The 15,854-nt window shown below is 44.1% G+C and overlaps 1 protein-coding gene across 1 annotated transcript in view; it reads right to left on the bottom strand.

Moving 5' to 3' along the window:
• The window catches only part of LOC118391642 (trafficking protein particle complex subunit 9-like), a 414,365-nt gene that overhangs the window by 278,629 nt on the left and 119,882 nt on the right, over nt 1-15,854 (bottom strand). The gene's annotated exons all lie outside the window — the stretch shown is intronic.

Genomic DNA, 15,854 nt, shown 5'->3' on the forward strand with positions numbered 1-15,854 from the left:
TCACTGCACTCTGTTGATTGAGCCAATAGAATAATTGGTCCCCTGAAATGAGGGTCCATTCAGTCTATACAGACATACTGGGCTGAATAGAACAGACTCATTGAGCTGCTGTCGCTCCTGCCTCTGGAACCCAACAGATTATGACATTACAATGTAGAATGGAAGCTTCGTAATAGTCAAGTCAATTGTAGGAACTGATCTTCATATAATAAGACATTGTTCACTCTGAATGAATACCTCACAGAGTCCTATCTGGGTACGGTCACTGAATACCTCACAGAGTCACATCTAGGTACGTTCACTCTGAATACCTCACAGAGTCACATCTAGGTACGTTCACTCTGAATACCTCACAGAGTCACATCTAGGTACGTTCACTCTGAATACCTCACAGTCATATCTAGGTACGTTCACTCTGAATACCTCACAGAGTCCTATCTGGGTACGGTCACTGAATACCTCACAGTCATATCTAGGTACGTTCACTCTGAATACCTCACAGAGTCCTATCTGGGTACGGTCACTGAATACCTCACAGAGTCATATCTAGGTACGTTCACTCTGAATACCTCACAGAGTCATATCTAGTTACGTTCACTCTGAATACCTCACAGAGTCACATCTAGGTACGTTCACTCTGAATACCTCACAGTCATATCTAGGTACGTTCACTCTGAATACCTCACAGAGTCCTATCTGGGTAATACCTCACGTCATATCTAGGTACGTCACTCTGAATACCTCACAGAGTCACATCTCAGAATACCTCACAGTCATATCTAGGTTCACTCTGAATACCTCACAGAGTCCTATCTGGGTACGGTCACTGAATACCTCACAGAGTCACATCTAGGTACGTTCACTCTGAATACCTCACAGAGTCATATCTAGGTACGTTCACTCTGAATACCTCACAGAGTCACATCTAGTTACGTTCACTCTGAATACCTCACAGAGTCACATCTAGTTACGTTCACTCTGAATACCTCACAGAGTCACATCTAGGTACGTTCACTCTGAATACCACAGAGTCACATCTAGGTACGTTCACTCTGAATACCTCACAGAGTCACATCTAGGTACGTTCACTCTGAATACCTCACAGAGTCACATCTAGGTACGTTCACTCTGAATACCTCACAGAGTCACATCTAGGTACGTTCACTCTGAATACCTCACAGAGTCATATCTAGGTACGTTCACTCTGAATACCTCACAGAGTCACATCTAGGTACGTTCACTCTGAATACCTCACAGAGTCACATCTAGGAAACTCGAAATTCCTTTTTGATACTGTGGCAAAGCTAACTAAAAAGCAGCATTCCCCAAGAGAGGATGACTTTCACTTTAGCAGTGATAAATTCATGAACTTCTTTGAGGAAAAGATTATGATTATTAGAAAGCAAATTACGGACTCCTCTTTAAACCTGCGTATTCCTCCAAACCTCAGTTGTCCTGAGTCTGCACAACTCTGCCAGGACCTAGGATCAAGAGAGACGCTCAAGTGTTTTAGTACTATATCTCTTGACACAATGATGAAAATAATCATGGCCTCTAAACCTTCAAGCTGTATACTGGACCCTATTCCAACTAAACTACTGAAAGAGCTGCTTCCTGTGCTTGGCCCTCCTATGTTGAACATAATAAACGGCTCTCTATCCACTGGATGTGTACCAAACTCACTAAAAGTGGCAGTAATAAAGCCTCTCTTGAAAAAGCCAAACCTTGACCCAGAAAATATAAAAACTATTGGCCTATATCGAATCTTCCATTCCTCTCAAAGATTTTAGAGAAGGCTGTTGCGCAGCAACTCACTGCCTTCCTGAAGACAAACAATGTATACGAAATGCTTCAGTCTGGTTTTAGACCCCATCATAGCACTGAGACGGCACTTGTGAAGGTGGTAAATGACATTTTAATGGCATCGGACCGAGGCTCTGCATCTGTCCTCGTGCTCCTAGACCTTAGTGCTGCTTTTGATACCATCGATCACCACATTCTTTTGGAGAGATTGGAAACCCAAATTGGTCTACACGGACATGTTCTGGCCTGGTTTAGGTCTTATCTGTCGGAAAGATATCAGTTTGTCTCTGTGAATGGTTTGTCCTCTGACAAATCAACTGTACATTTCGGTGTTCCTCAAGGTTCTGTTTTAGGACCACTATTGTTTTCACTATATATTTTACCTCTTGGGGATGTTATTCGAAAACATAATGTAAACTTTCACTGCTATGCGGATGACACACAGCTGTACATTTCAATGAAACATGGTGAAGCCCCAAAATTGCCCTCGCTAGAAGCATGTGTTTCAGACATAAGGAAGTGGATGGCTGCAAACTTTCTACTATTAAACTCGGACAAAACAGAGATGCTTGTTCTAGGTCCCAAGAAACAAAGAGATCTTCTGTTGAATCTGACAATTAATCTTAATGGTTGTACAGTCGTCTCAAATAAAACTGTGAAGGACCTCGGCGTTACTCTGGACCCTGATCTCTTTTTGAAGAACATATCAAGACCATTTCGAGGACAGCTTTTTTCCATCTACGTAACATTGCAAAAATCAGAAACTTTCTGTCCAAAAATGATGCAGAAAAATTAATCCATGCTTTTGTCACTTCTAGGTTAGACTACTGCAATGCTCTATTTTCCGGCTACCCGGATAAAGCACTAAATAAACTTCAGTTAGTGCTAAATACGGCTGCTAGAATCCTGACTAGAACCAAAAAATTTGATCATATTACTCCAGTGCTAGCCTCTCTACACTGGCTTCCTGTCAAAGCAAGGGCTGATTTCAAGGTTTTACTGCTAACCTACAAAGCATTACATGGGCTTGCTCCTACCTACCTCTCTGATTTGGTCCTGCCGTACATACCTACACGTACGCTACGGTCACAAGACGCAGGCCTCCTAATTGTCCCTAGAATTTCTAAGCAAACAGCTGGAGGCAGGGCTTTCTCCTATAGAGCTCCATTTTTATGGAACGGTCTGCCTACCCATGTCAGAGACGCAAACTCGGTCTCAACCTTTAAGTCTTTACTGAAGACTCATCTCTTCAGTGGGTCATATGATTGAGTGTAGTCTGGCCCAGGAGTGGGAAGGTGAACGGAAAGGCTCTGGAGCAACGAACCGCCCTTGCTGTCTCTGCCTGGCCGGTTCCCCTCTTTCCACTGGGATTCTCTGCCTCTAACCCTGTTACGGGGGCTGAGTCACTGGCTTGCTGGGGCTCTCTCGTGCCGTCCCTGGGGGTGCGTCACCTGGGTGGGTTGATTCACTGTTGTGGTCGGCCTGTCTGGGTTGTACCGTGGCGGAGATCTTTGTGGGCTATACTCGGCCTTGTCTCAGGATGGTAAGTTGGTGGTTGAAGATATCCCTCTAGTGGTGTGGGGCTGTGCTTTGGCAAAGTGGGTGGGGTTATATCCTTCGTTTGGCCCTGTCCGGGGTGTCCTCGGATGGGGCCACAGTGTCTCCTGACCCCTCCTGTCTCAGCCTCCAGTATTTATGCTGCAGTAGTTTATGTGTCGGGGCTAGGGTCAGTTTGTTATATCTGGAGTACTTCTCCTGTCCTATTCGGTGTCCTGTGTGAATCTAAGTGTGCGTTCTCTAATTCTTTCCTTCTCTCTTTCTTTCTCTCTCTCGGAGGACCTGAGCCCTAGGACCATGCCCCAGGACTACCTGACATGATGACTCCTTGCTGTCCCCAGTCCACCTGGCCATGCTGCTGCTCCAGTTTCAACTGGCCTGGGCCCTAGGACCATGTCCCAGGACTACCTGACATGATGACTCCTTGCTGTCCCCAGTCCACCTGGCCATGCTCCTGCTCCAGTTTCAACTGTTCTGCCTTACTATTATTCAACCATGCTGGTCATTTATGAACATTTGAACATCTTGGCCACGTTCTGTTATAATCTCCACCCGGCACAGCCAGAAGAGGACTGGCCACCCCACATATGCTCTCTCTAATTCTCTCTTTCTTTCTCTCTCTCGGAGGACCTGAGCCCTAGGACCGTGCCCCAGGACTACCTGACACAATGCCCCAGTCCACCTGACTGTGCTGCTGCTCCAGTTTCAACTGTTCTGCCTTATTATTATTCGACCATGCTGGTCATTTATGAACATTTGAACATCTTGGTCATGTTCTGTTATAATCTCTACCCGGCACAGCCAGAAGAGGACTGGCCACCCCACATAGCCCGGTTCCTCTCTAGGTTTCTTCCTAGGTTTTGGCCTTTCTAGGGAGTTTTTCCTAGCCACCGTGCTTTTACACCTGCATTGTTTGCTGTTTGGGGTTTTAGGCTGGGTTTCTGTACAGCACTTTGAGATATCAGCTGATGTACGAAGGGCTATATAAATAAATTTGATTTGATTTGATCTAGGTACGTTCACTCTGAATACCACAGAGTCATATCTAGGTACGTTCACTCTGAATACCTCACAGAGTCATATCTAGGTAATAAGACATCGTTTACTCTGAATACCTCACAGAGTCATATCTAGGTACGTTCACTCTGAATACCTCACAGAGTCACATCTAGGTACGTTCACTCTGAATACCTCACAGAGTCATATCTAGGTAATAAGACACCGTTCACTCTGAATACCTCACAGAGGAGTCATATCTAGGTAATAAGACATCGTTCACTCTGAATACCTCACAGAGTCATATCTAGGTAATAAGACACCGTTCACTCTGAATACCTCACAGAGTCATATCTAGGTAATAAGACACCGTTCACTCTGAATACCTCACAGAGGAGTCATATCTAGGTAATAAGACACCGTTCACTCTGAATACCTCACAGAGGAGTCATATCTAGGTAATAAGACATCGTTCACTCTGAATACCTCACAGAGTCATATCTAGGTAATAAGACACCGTTCACTCTGAATACCTCACAGAGTCATATCTAGGTACGTTTGAAGAAACATTTTTATGTTAATTAAATAGGTACAGTCTGTCTATCTGCTGCATATTCTGTAATCCTATCACAATGGTAATGTGATGAGCTGAATAGGCAAGGACGAATCGCAACTCTCCCCAAAGCGGAATGACATCATCTGCAAAGAAGTCCGTTGATTGACAGATATTCTATCTGCGGTACATTGGGAACATTAGGAGCGGAGCAACAAGAAGGTTACAACCCTGACAGCCCCCCCCCCTGTAATTATGCCGTCTTTTCTAAATTAATCTCCCTGGCAGTTTTACTTCCTTTTAATGACGTTGTTGTACGCTGACATTTGAACATCCATGGGCTAATGTGTTTATACTGTCTGCTATGCCCATATTTAACCTGCTCCTCGCCTCCGTAGGACGACCAGACGTTAGTCCCTAGCTCTTATTGAGAATGGGAGGAAGACTAGGGGACTGGCTGGAGACTTCAGCCAACACAGAATAATATCAGATATTCTACTGAGCATACGCTTTTATCCAAAGCCAATTACAGTGGAGTGAGTGCATACTCGTTGCATACATTATAAGAAAGGGTGTGAACCAACAACTAGGGCTGGCACAATTTTCGTATAATTGCGAAACCGTCCATTATGGACAATAACTGTGAAGAAAAAATAATGATCTTCATTATTGTCGTACCGATTATACGGGTTGAAAATGGCACTGATAAACAGCTGTATTGAAACGCAGTGGCTGTACAGTAACATGCTATAGAAGACATCAGAACTCTGAGCTTCACAGAGCTGAACTTCACGCAAGAAGTTTCCCGCATCCCTCCTGCTAATTGGGCAACTTTTACACATTTGTCCTGTCTGAATGAGGGAAATTATGTAAATGAAGAGGACGATGTATTAGTGAAAAATGAGACGAAGATTCTAATGAATACCGCTTTGATGTCATACAAGCAAGCCAAACACATGTGAATCCAAACATGCCCTTCACATGTTCATGTCATAACCCGGTTCAATGATTATGATCACTATATTTTAGGTGCAGTTACAAGATGACATGGCGTCATTTTTTTTCAAACTCGGCAAGTCAGTTGAGAACTTATTTACAATGACGTCGTAACCCGGACAAACCCGGACAACGCTGGGCCAATTGTGCGCCGCCCTGTGGGACTCCCAATCGCGGCCGGATGTGATGCAGCCTGGATTCGAACCAGGTACTGCAGTGACGCCTCTTGCACTGAGAGGCAGTGTCTTAGACCACTGGGCAACTCTGGAGCCGTCATACCCTGGGTTGTTCTGAACTCACGCAAGACAAAATGATTATCGGTGTCCCTGACTTGCATAGTGAAAGCCAAACACTGCAACATCGTATTTTAGAACCTAGCCATGATGGCAAAAGAACTGGCTTTCACATGATGCCCACCTGACCTAGATTGCGATTTACCTGGACTGTTTTTTGGATTGCGGAAACAAAAGTAACTGAGTGATGGTGGGGATGCAGGGCTGTTCCAAACAAAACAACCACAAGTCTGCTTGCTCTAGTTCCTTTACGGTACAGCTAGGAGAACTCAAAATAACACCTTATAGTTGACTCTTCTTTGAGTCATAAAAGTGCATTGAAATTACTTAGCAACTGTGTACACTTTGGAGAGGTGTGTGTCCACTTGGAGACACCAGTTAGTCCTCTCACTCAAACCCTTGTTATTTCTTCGTCTTATGTTACACCTACCCACATTTCCCAGGAATAGTTTTATGTTACACTTACCCACATTTCCCAGGAATAGTTTTATGTTACACTTACCCACATTTCCCAGGAATAGTTTTATGTTACACTTACCCACATTTCCCAGGAATAGTTTTATGTTACACTTACCCACATTTCCCAGGAATAGTTTTATGTTACACTTACCCACATTTCCCAGGAATAGTTTTATGTTACACTTACCCACATTTCCCAGGAATAGTCTTATGTTACACTTACCCACATTTCCCAGGAATAGTCTTATGTTACACTTACCCACATTTCCCAGGAATAGTTTTATGTTACACTTACCCACATTTCCCAGGAATAGTCTTATGTTACACTTACCCACATTTCCCAGGAATAGTCTTATGTTACACTTACCCACATTTCCCAGGAATAGTGTTATGTTACACTTACCCACATTTCCCAGGAATAGTCTTATGTTACACTTACCCACATTTCCCAGGAATAGTCTTATGTTACACTTACCCACATTTCCCAGGAATAGTTTTATGTTACACTTACCCACATTTCCCAGGAATAGTCTTATGTTACACTTACCCACATTTCCCAGGAATAGTTTTATGTTACACTTACCCACATTTCCCAGGAATAGTCTTGTTACACTTACCCACATTTCCCAGGAATAGTCTTATGTTACACTTACCCACATTTCCCAGGAATAGTCTTATGTTACACTTACCCACATTTCCCAGGAATAGTCTTATGTTACACTTACCCACATTTCCCAGGAATAGTCTTATGTTACACTTACCCACATTTCCCAGGAATAGTCTTATGTTACACTTACCCACATTTCCCAGGAATAGTCTTATGTTACACTTACCCACATTTCCCAGGAATAGTGTTATGTCCTGAATGTATACAGAGTATTTTCCGATTCTTTATCAACCAATGCGGCGAAAAGTACAGTAAATGTAAAATGCACATAAAATGTGCAGTGTAATGTTTGGATTCAGGCTTGTGGACCGTTGTGTCCTCCCTTTGGTCTAATCATCTTCCCATAATCTCCAAACGGTTCCCTTTCAATTGATACCATTATTGCGCATATCTTTTTCATATTTATTCTGTAAGAAGCATTTCAATTCAGCCCTATGGACCCCAAGAGACACCTGATCCACATATATACACTCAGGTAGGCTAATAACATATTGATAATGCTAGCTAGCAGCCCTCTACTTGTGACAACTTTGATACAATAGAGCTATAGTAGCCGATAGTATGTCAAGGAGCATGGCTCCAGACTGTGAGCTGAACATTCATTAGTCTAAATGGTCACCTCACTAAAGGTTTCCTATTTTTTTAGGCAGCTAAAACCATGATTTTGTCAAACAGTAAAGTGCATTATCCCTATGATTCATGTAATGAAAGTTTCTGCCCAGTCCCTGGGCGCTGTTTCACTGGGCCTGCTGCTGTAGTGAGCAAGCCTCTTGATGTGCGCTCTGGGAGAGAGAAAAAAGGCTGCTGGTTGTATAACATTTCAAAATCCAATTACGGGAAATACATAGCTTTGGAAGCAACTACTGTTGTTCACAGCTTTCTGTGGGTATACTTTCTATTTGAAAAAGAAAAGGAGAGCCGCACACACTCTAGGAGCTCTGATGCAATGATTTAATAACCTGATAACTAATGTTGAGGGACAAGTGCTCTTCATCACGGTATAACACAAACACCGCGGGTCACTAGTTCATATAGTGTCAAAGAACACAAACAGGTGTTTGTAATCATGGCCAGTGTGGCTTGAAATCATTGGTTAATTTTCAGATATAATAGAACATTAAAAAAACACCTTGTACTAGAAACTCAGAAGTGACCCCACTTCCCAATTTCAGAACACTATCTTTACTGTCCTAGATGGGAATTTAAGTTCTGGTCAAATCACCAAAAAATAACATTCCATTTTGGCTATTCAACACAATAAAATTGACAATTTCTATACTTTGCCGAAATTACACAAGAACGTTACAAAACCTCCAGGGCGCCCTATTGTAGCTGGCAATGATGAAGTAACGGCTCCTCTATAGACTTTTTTTATTAGACCACTCGAATAACAGCTCCCCTCTCTATTATTGAATCTCTTGATCCGCTCCCTGAGAATACTTCGTTAGGGGCGGCAGGTGGTTAAAGGTTGCTCGATTGAATCCCTGAGCAGACAAGGTAAAAATCTGTCGTTCTGCCCTTGAACAAGGCAGTTAACCCACTGTTACTAGGACGTCATTGTAAATAAGAATTTGTTCTTAACCGACTTGCCTAGTTAAATAAAGGTTAAATAAAAAATAAAAAATAAGTGACTTTTGATGTCGAGTTGTTATACAAATATTCCACACGGGGGCGGTATTGAAGCCATAGAACATTTCCTTCTGCAACATGACCCTAATGAACTACTTACTACCTTCCAGTACATGCATCATAACATTGGCTGAAATGGTATTTATGCAGAACTACTTCATGTTTCTAAATGATTTTCTTATTTAGACGAAGGGTACTGCTATGGGATCCCTTGCGGATCCTAACTATGGTAATTTGATATAGGTTACATGGAGAAACAGTAAATTATCAATCCTCTCCCCAAAAAATGATTGCATAACATTTTTATTTGGAAATGGTACATTGATGATATTTTTGTTCTATGGAGGGGTGATGCAAAACAGCTCCAGGCATCCAGGCTTTTCTGAACTCTTATTCTGAGCACCTGAGATGTACTATACAATCTGATACACGTCAAATCAGTTTCCTTGATCTTCTGATTTTGTGTGAGGATAATGTTCTGTACACTGATCTTTACAGGAAACCTACTGCTTGTAACAGTTTGTTGAGGGCTGATAGCTGTCAACCGTTTCCTTTGAAAAACAGTTTGCCCTACAGCCAAATCTGTCGAATCAAAACAAAAGAATTAGCAAAAACCAAATCAGATTTAGACAGAAAAAATGTCTGAGACGCAAAGAAAATACAAAGAGAGGGGGTACAAAAATGGTCAGATTAATACTGCCATTGAGAAAATCCAAAACAAATCGAAACAATCTCTTTCAAGGACAGTCTCGCAAAAATAAGCATTCTTAAATCCTCACTACCCGCTATTCAAAATGCTCTGAACAAATTAAGGGAATTGTTTAAACATTGGCACCTTCTAAGATCCGATGACAGTATCGGTAATGTTTAATCGGACCCTCCCTTGGTCGTATTCTCACGGGGCAGAAATCTCAGAGATCAATTGGTAAACTCTGATTTACCACCCCAAAATACCCCTGCACATCATTTATGCCTCTAACGGATGGAAACTAGTGTAATGTCTGCATTCAATGCAATGGCACTTACAAATGGAGAGTCTTTAAAACAAGGTACCACGTTTATCTGTACAAACAATAGTACGCAAGTATAATCACCATGGGACCATGCAGTCTTCATACCGCTCAGGAAGGAGACGCATTCTGTCTCCTAGAGATGAACGTACTTTGTTGGGAAAAGTACAAATTAATCCCAGAACAACAGCAAAGGACCATGTGAAGATGCTGGAGGAAACTGGTACAAAAGTATCTCTATCCACAGTAAAACAAGTCCTATATTAACATAACCTGAAAGGCCGCTCAGCAAGACTACGGTTTGCAACTACACATGGGGACAAAGATCGTACTTTTTGGAGAAATGTCCTCTGGTCTGATGAAACAAAAATAGAACCGTTTGGCCATAATGACCATCGTTATGTTTGGAGGAAAAAGGGGGATGCTTGCAAGCTGAAGAACACCATCCCAACCGTGAAGCACGGGGGTGGCAGCATCATGTTGTGGGGGTGCTTTGCTGCAGGAGGGACTGGTGCACTTCACATAATAGATGGCTTCATGAGGAAGAAAATTAAGTGGATATATTGAAGCAACATCAAGACATCAGTCAGGAAGCTAAAGCTTGGTCGTAAATGGACAACGACCCTAAGCATCCTTCCAAAGTTGTAGCAAAATGGCTTAAGGACAACAAAGTCAGGGTATTAGAGTGGCCATCACAAAGCCCTGACCCGAATCCCATAGAAAATGTGTGGGCAGAACTGAAAAGGTGTGTGCGAGCAAGGAGACCTACAAACCTGACTCAGTTACACCAGCTCTGTCAGGAGGAATGGGCCAAAATTCACCCAACTTTTTGTGGGAAGCTTGTGGAAGGCTACCCGAAACGTTTGACCCAAGTTAAACCATTTAAAGGCAATGCTACCAAATACTAATTGAGTGTAAGTAAACTTCTGACCCACTGGGAATGTGATGAAAGAAATAAAAGCTGAAATAAATAATTCTCTCTACTATTATTCTGACATTTCACATTCTTAAAATAAAGTGGTGATTTTAACTGACCTAAAACAGGGAATTTTTACTTGGATTAAATGTCAGGAATTGTGAAAAACTGAGTTTAAATGTATTTGGCTAATGTAAACTTCCGACTTCAACTGTATATTTCAACGTTTGTAGTAGTGAGGGGCGGAGGAGTAGAATCTCTCCACTCCATCCATTATTCAAATAATCACTGCTATTTTAGTCGGTTAATTTGCAAATCAGTTGCAAATACCGATCTCAAACCTAACACTAAGGAATTATTTCAAGTGCTTTTTACAGTATGACAATCAGACAGTGTCACTCAAATGAGCCGAAGGACAGACACAAAATATATCATATCAATGCAGACAGACAGGGAGGGAGAGAGAGATAGCAATAGAGTGAGAGAGAAAGTATAAAGATCAGAATGCTTCTGACCAAGCATGCCGCGAGCTGCAATTTATTCTCCTAGAAAGAGGGGGGAAGGGAGAGAGAGGTAGGGAGGGGGAGGGAGGGAGATGGAGAGAGGGACAGAGAGAGGTAGGGAGGGGGAGGGAGGGAGATGGAGAGAGGGACAGAGAGAGGTAGGGAGGGGGAGGGAGGGAGATGGAGAGAAAGTGAGGGAGGGAGAGAAAGAGATTGAGAGCGAGTGAGGGAGGGAGGGAGTGAGAGAGAAAGAGATGGAGAAAGCGGGAGGGAGGGAGAGAAAGAGAGATGGAGGGAGAGATGGATAGAGAAAGGGAGGGAGAGAAAGAGAGATGGATAGAGAAAGGGAGGGAGAGAAAGAGATGGATAGAGAAAGGGAGGGAGAGAAAGAGAGATGGATAGAGAAAGGGAGGGAGAGAGAGAGAGATGGATAGAGAAAGGGAGGGAGAGAAAGAGAGATGGATAGAGAAAGGGAGGGAGAGAAAGAGAGATGGATAGAGAAAGGGAGGGAGAGAAAGAGATGGATAGAGAAAGGGAGGGAGAGAAAGAGATGGATAGAGAAAGGGAGGGAGAGAAAGAGATGGATAGAGAAAGGGAGGGAGAGAAAGAGAGATGGATAGAGAAAGGGAGGGAGAGAAAGAGAGATGGATAGAGAAAGGGAGGGAGAGAAAGAGAGATGGATAGAGAAAGGGAGGGAGAGAAAGAGATGGATAGAGAAAGAAAGAGAAAGAGAAAGAGAGGGAGGGAGGGAGGGAGGGAGGGAGGGAGGGAGGGAGGGAGGGAGGGAGGGAGGGAGGGAGGGAGGGAGGGAGGGAGGGAGGGAGGGAGGGAGGGAGGGAGGGAGGGAGGGAGGGAGGGAGGGAGGGAGGGAGGGAGGTGTAAAGAAATAGGGAGGGAGGGAGATGGAGAGAAATAGGGAGGGAGGGATGGAGGGAGATGGAGAGAAAAAGATGGATAGATGGGAGCCGCTAGCTGTTGATGCTTGTCGCCAAGCCGAATGTGCAGCTCAAGAGGTGAAGGATCCATTCAATTCCCACACAGGGCCAAGGGCCTACTTTATACATACACATTCTGGCTGTCTGGGGTCAGTAAATGGAAACAGCCTTGAATGCCTCAAAACCATTTCTGAAGTGCTATCACTTTAGGACGAAAGGAAGGCGTCATTTATACTATTATAGGTGCTCTTTGACGCCCTGATGTCGTCATGAAAAAAAGTTGTCTTTACCTGTTTCACTGTAATGAGTCTTCTCAAGCTTAAAACCAGTGAATGACATTATTATAAACAGAAAATTAAGTCTTTAATACGTATTATGCCACATTGTTCTCTCTGGAATGCTCTTTCAATAGTTTGCAGTGAATTCAAATTCATTGTGGATTCAACCATTTCAGCCACACCCGTTGCTGACAGGTGTATAAAATCGAGCACACAGCCATGCAATGTCCACAAACACTCCAACATGGGCAGTAGAATGGCCTTACTAAAGAGCTCAGCGACATTCAATGTGGCGCCATTTTAGGATTCCACCTTTCCAACAATTCAGTGCGTCAAATTTCTGACCTGCTAGAGCTGCCGCAGCCAACTGCAAGTGCAGTTATTGTGAAGTGGAAACGTCTAGGAGCAACAGCAACAATGGCTCAGCAGAATGGAGCTGTGTTCCAAACTGCCCCTGGAAGCAACGTCAGCACAATAATTATTTGTCGGGAGCTTCATGAAATGGATGAAGCAGCCGCACACAAGCCTAAGATCACCATGGCAATGCCAAGCATCAGCTGGAGTGGCGTAAAGCTCGCCGCCATTGGACTCTGGAGCAGTGGAAGCGTGTTCTCTGGAGTAATGAATCACGCTTCACCATCTGGCAGTCCGATAGACAAATATGGGTTTGGCAGATGCCAGGAAAACACTACCTGCCCCAATGCATAATGCCAACTGTAAAGTTTGGTGAAGGAGGAAAAAAGGTCCGGGGCTGTTTTCATGGTTCAGGCCACTTAGTTCCAGTGAAGGGAAATCTGAACGCTACAGAATACAACGACATTCTAAACAATGGCCCTGTGCACAAAGCGAGGACCATACAGAAATGGTTTGTCGAGATGGCGTTTGGTGAACTTAACTGGCCTGCACAGAGCCCTGACCTCAACCATATCAAAATTGGGATGAATTGGAATGCTGACTCGAAATCAGGCCTAATTCCCCAACATCAGTGCCCGACCTCACTAACGCTCTTGTGGCTGAATGGAAGCAAGTCCCCACAGGAATGTTCCAGCATCTAGTGGAAAGCCTTCCCAGAAGAGTGGAGGCTGTTGTAGCAGCAATGTTCCAGCATCTAGTGGAAAGCCTTCCCAGAAGAGTGGAGGCTGTTGTAGCAGCAATGTTCCAACATCTAGTGGAAAGCCTTCCCAGAAGAGTGGAGGCTGTTATGGCAGCAATGTTCCAACATCTATTGGAAAGCCTTCCCAGAAGAGTGGAGGCTGTTATGGCAGCAATGTTCCAACATCTAGTGGAAAGCCTTCCCAGAAGAGTGGAGGCTGTTGTAGCAGCAATGTTCCAACATCTAGTGGAAAGCCTTCCCAGAAGAGTGGAGGCTGTTATGGCAGCAATGTTCCAACATCTAGTGGAAAGCCTTCCCAGAAGAGTGGAGGCTGTTATGGCAGCAATGTTCCAAAAGCATCTAGTGGAAAGCCTTCCCAGAAGAGTGGAGGCTGTTATGGCAGCAATGTTCCAACATCTAGTGGAAAGCCTTCCCAGAAGAGTGGAGGCTGTTATGGCAGCAATGTTCCAACATCTAGTGGAAAGCCTTCCCAGAAGAGTGGAGGCTGTTATGGCAGCAATGTTCCAACATCTAGTGGAAAGCCTTCCCAGAAGAGTGGAGGCTGTTATGGCAGCAATGTTCCAACATCTAGTGGAAAGCCTTCCCAGAAGAGTGGAGGCTGTTATGGCAGCAATGTTCCAACATCTAGTGGAAAGCCTTCCCAGAAGAGTGGAGGCTGTTATGGCAGCAATGTTCCAACAGTTTCCCAGAAGAGTGGAGGCTGTTATGGCAGCAATGTTCCAACATCTAGTGGAAAGCCTTCCCAGAAGAGTGGAGGCTGTTATGGCAGCAATGTTCCAACATCTAGTGGAAAGCCTTCCCAGAAGAGTGGAGGCTGTTATGGCAGCAATGTTCCAACGTCTAGTGGAAAGCCTTCCCAGAAGAGTGGAGGCTGTTATGGCAGCAAAGGGGGGAACAACTCTATATTGAGGCCCATGATTTTGGAATGAGATGTTCAACGAGCAGGAGCCCAGACACATTTGGTCATGTAGTGTAAGATCCAGCAGAACATAGCATCGGTCCAGAAAGTCATCAACAAAATACACAATGGTTTCAAAGGTTTTTTGTTTAAGGAAGCCCTGTTTGCTTTATCTCCTTTATTCAGGGGCCATAATTACTAAACCGTTAATTAAAACTGTATGTTAAATAGCCTCATAAAGATAATGATTGAAAGTCAGGGGCAGAGAGAGCGAGAGAGAGAGAGCGAGATGAGTTAAACATGTCTGTTCAGCTCCTACTCTCCTCTGATTTCTTCTCATGCATGCAGGAGCACATCACATGGGAGAAGGAGTACAGAGAGAAAGAGTGAGAGACCGAGAAAGGCAAGACGACAACAAAGAGAGAAATCAAGGTGAGAGGAGAGTCTGCTGTTTGCATGGTTACCTCTGTTGAATGTTGGATGAGTCTCAACACACCTCTCTGGAACAGTGCCTTCCGGGTGGCACAGTGGTCTAAGGCTGTGCCACCAGAGACTCTGGGTTCGAGCCCAGGCTCTGTCGCAGCCAGGCCGTGACCGGGAGGTCCGTGGGGCGACACAATTGGCCTAGCGTCGTCCGGGTTAGGGAGGGTTTGGCGGGTAGGGATAACCTTGTCTAATCGTGCACTAGCGACTCCTGTGGCGGGCCGGGCGCAGTGCACGCTAACCAGGTCGCTAGGTGCACAGTGTTTCCTCCGACACATTGGTGCGGCTGGCTTCCGGGTTGGATGCGCGCTGTGTTAAGAAGCAGTTTGGCTTGGTTGGGTTTCGGAGGACGCATGACTTTCGACCTTCGTCTCTCCCGAGCCCGTACGGGAGTTGTAGCGATGAGACAAGACAAAAACTACTAACAATTGGATACTACGAATTTGGGGAGTAAAAGAGGACAAAAATATATATATTTTTAAATTAATAAAAAAAAGAATAAATAAATAAATAAATAGAAAACACCTCTCTGGAACACTACTGGGTAGGGCAGTAAACACAGACTCAACACTGTATTCAGTACATGTTTAACCAGTGCTATGGGGTCATGGAGCTGAGAACCCAATGCTTTCCAGAAAGGCAAACCCAAAATAGATAAATAGAAGTGTGCTCTATTGGGAATACCTGCCTAAAAGAGTTTAGCTTCTACTGGTTTCAATTGACATTGTTGGTCGGAGAGCACCTGGATGTTGTCTGGGAGACCT

The sequence above is a fragment of the Oncorhynchus keta genome, chromosome 20 (genome assembly GCF_023373465.1).
Source record: "Oncorhynchus keta strain PuntledgeMale-10-30-2019 chromosome 20, Oket_V2, whole genome shotgun sequence".
In the NCBI taxonomy this organism is placed as follows: Eukaryota; Metazoa; Chordata; class Actinopteri; order Salmoniformes; family Salmonidae; genus Oncorhynchus; species Oncorhynchus keta.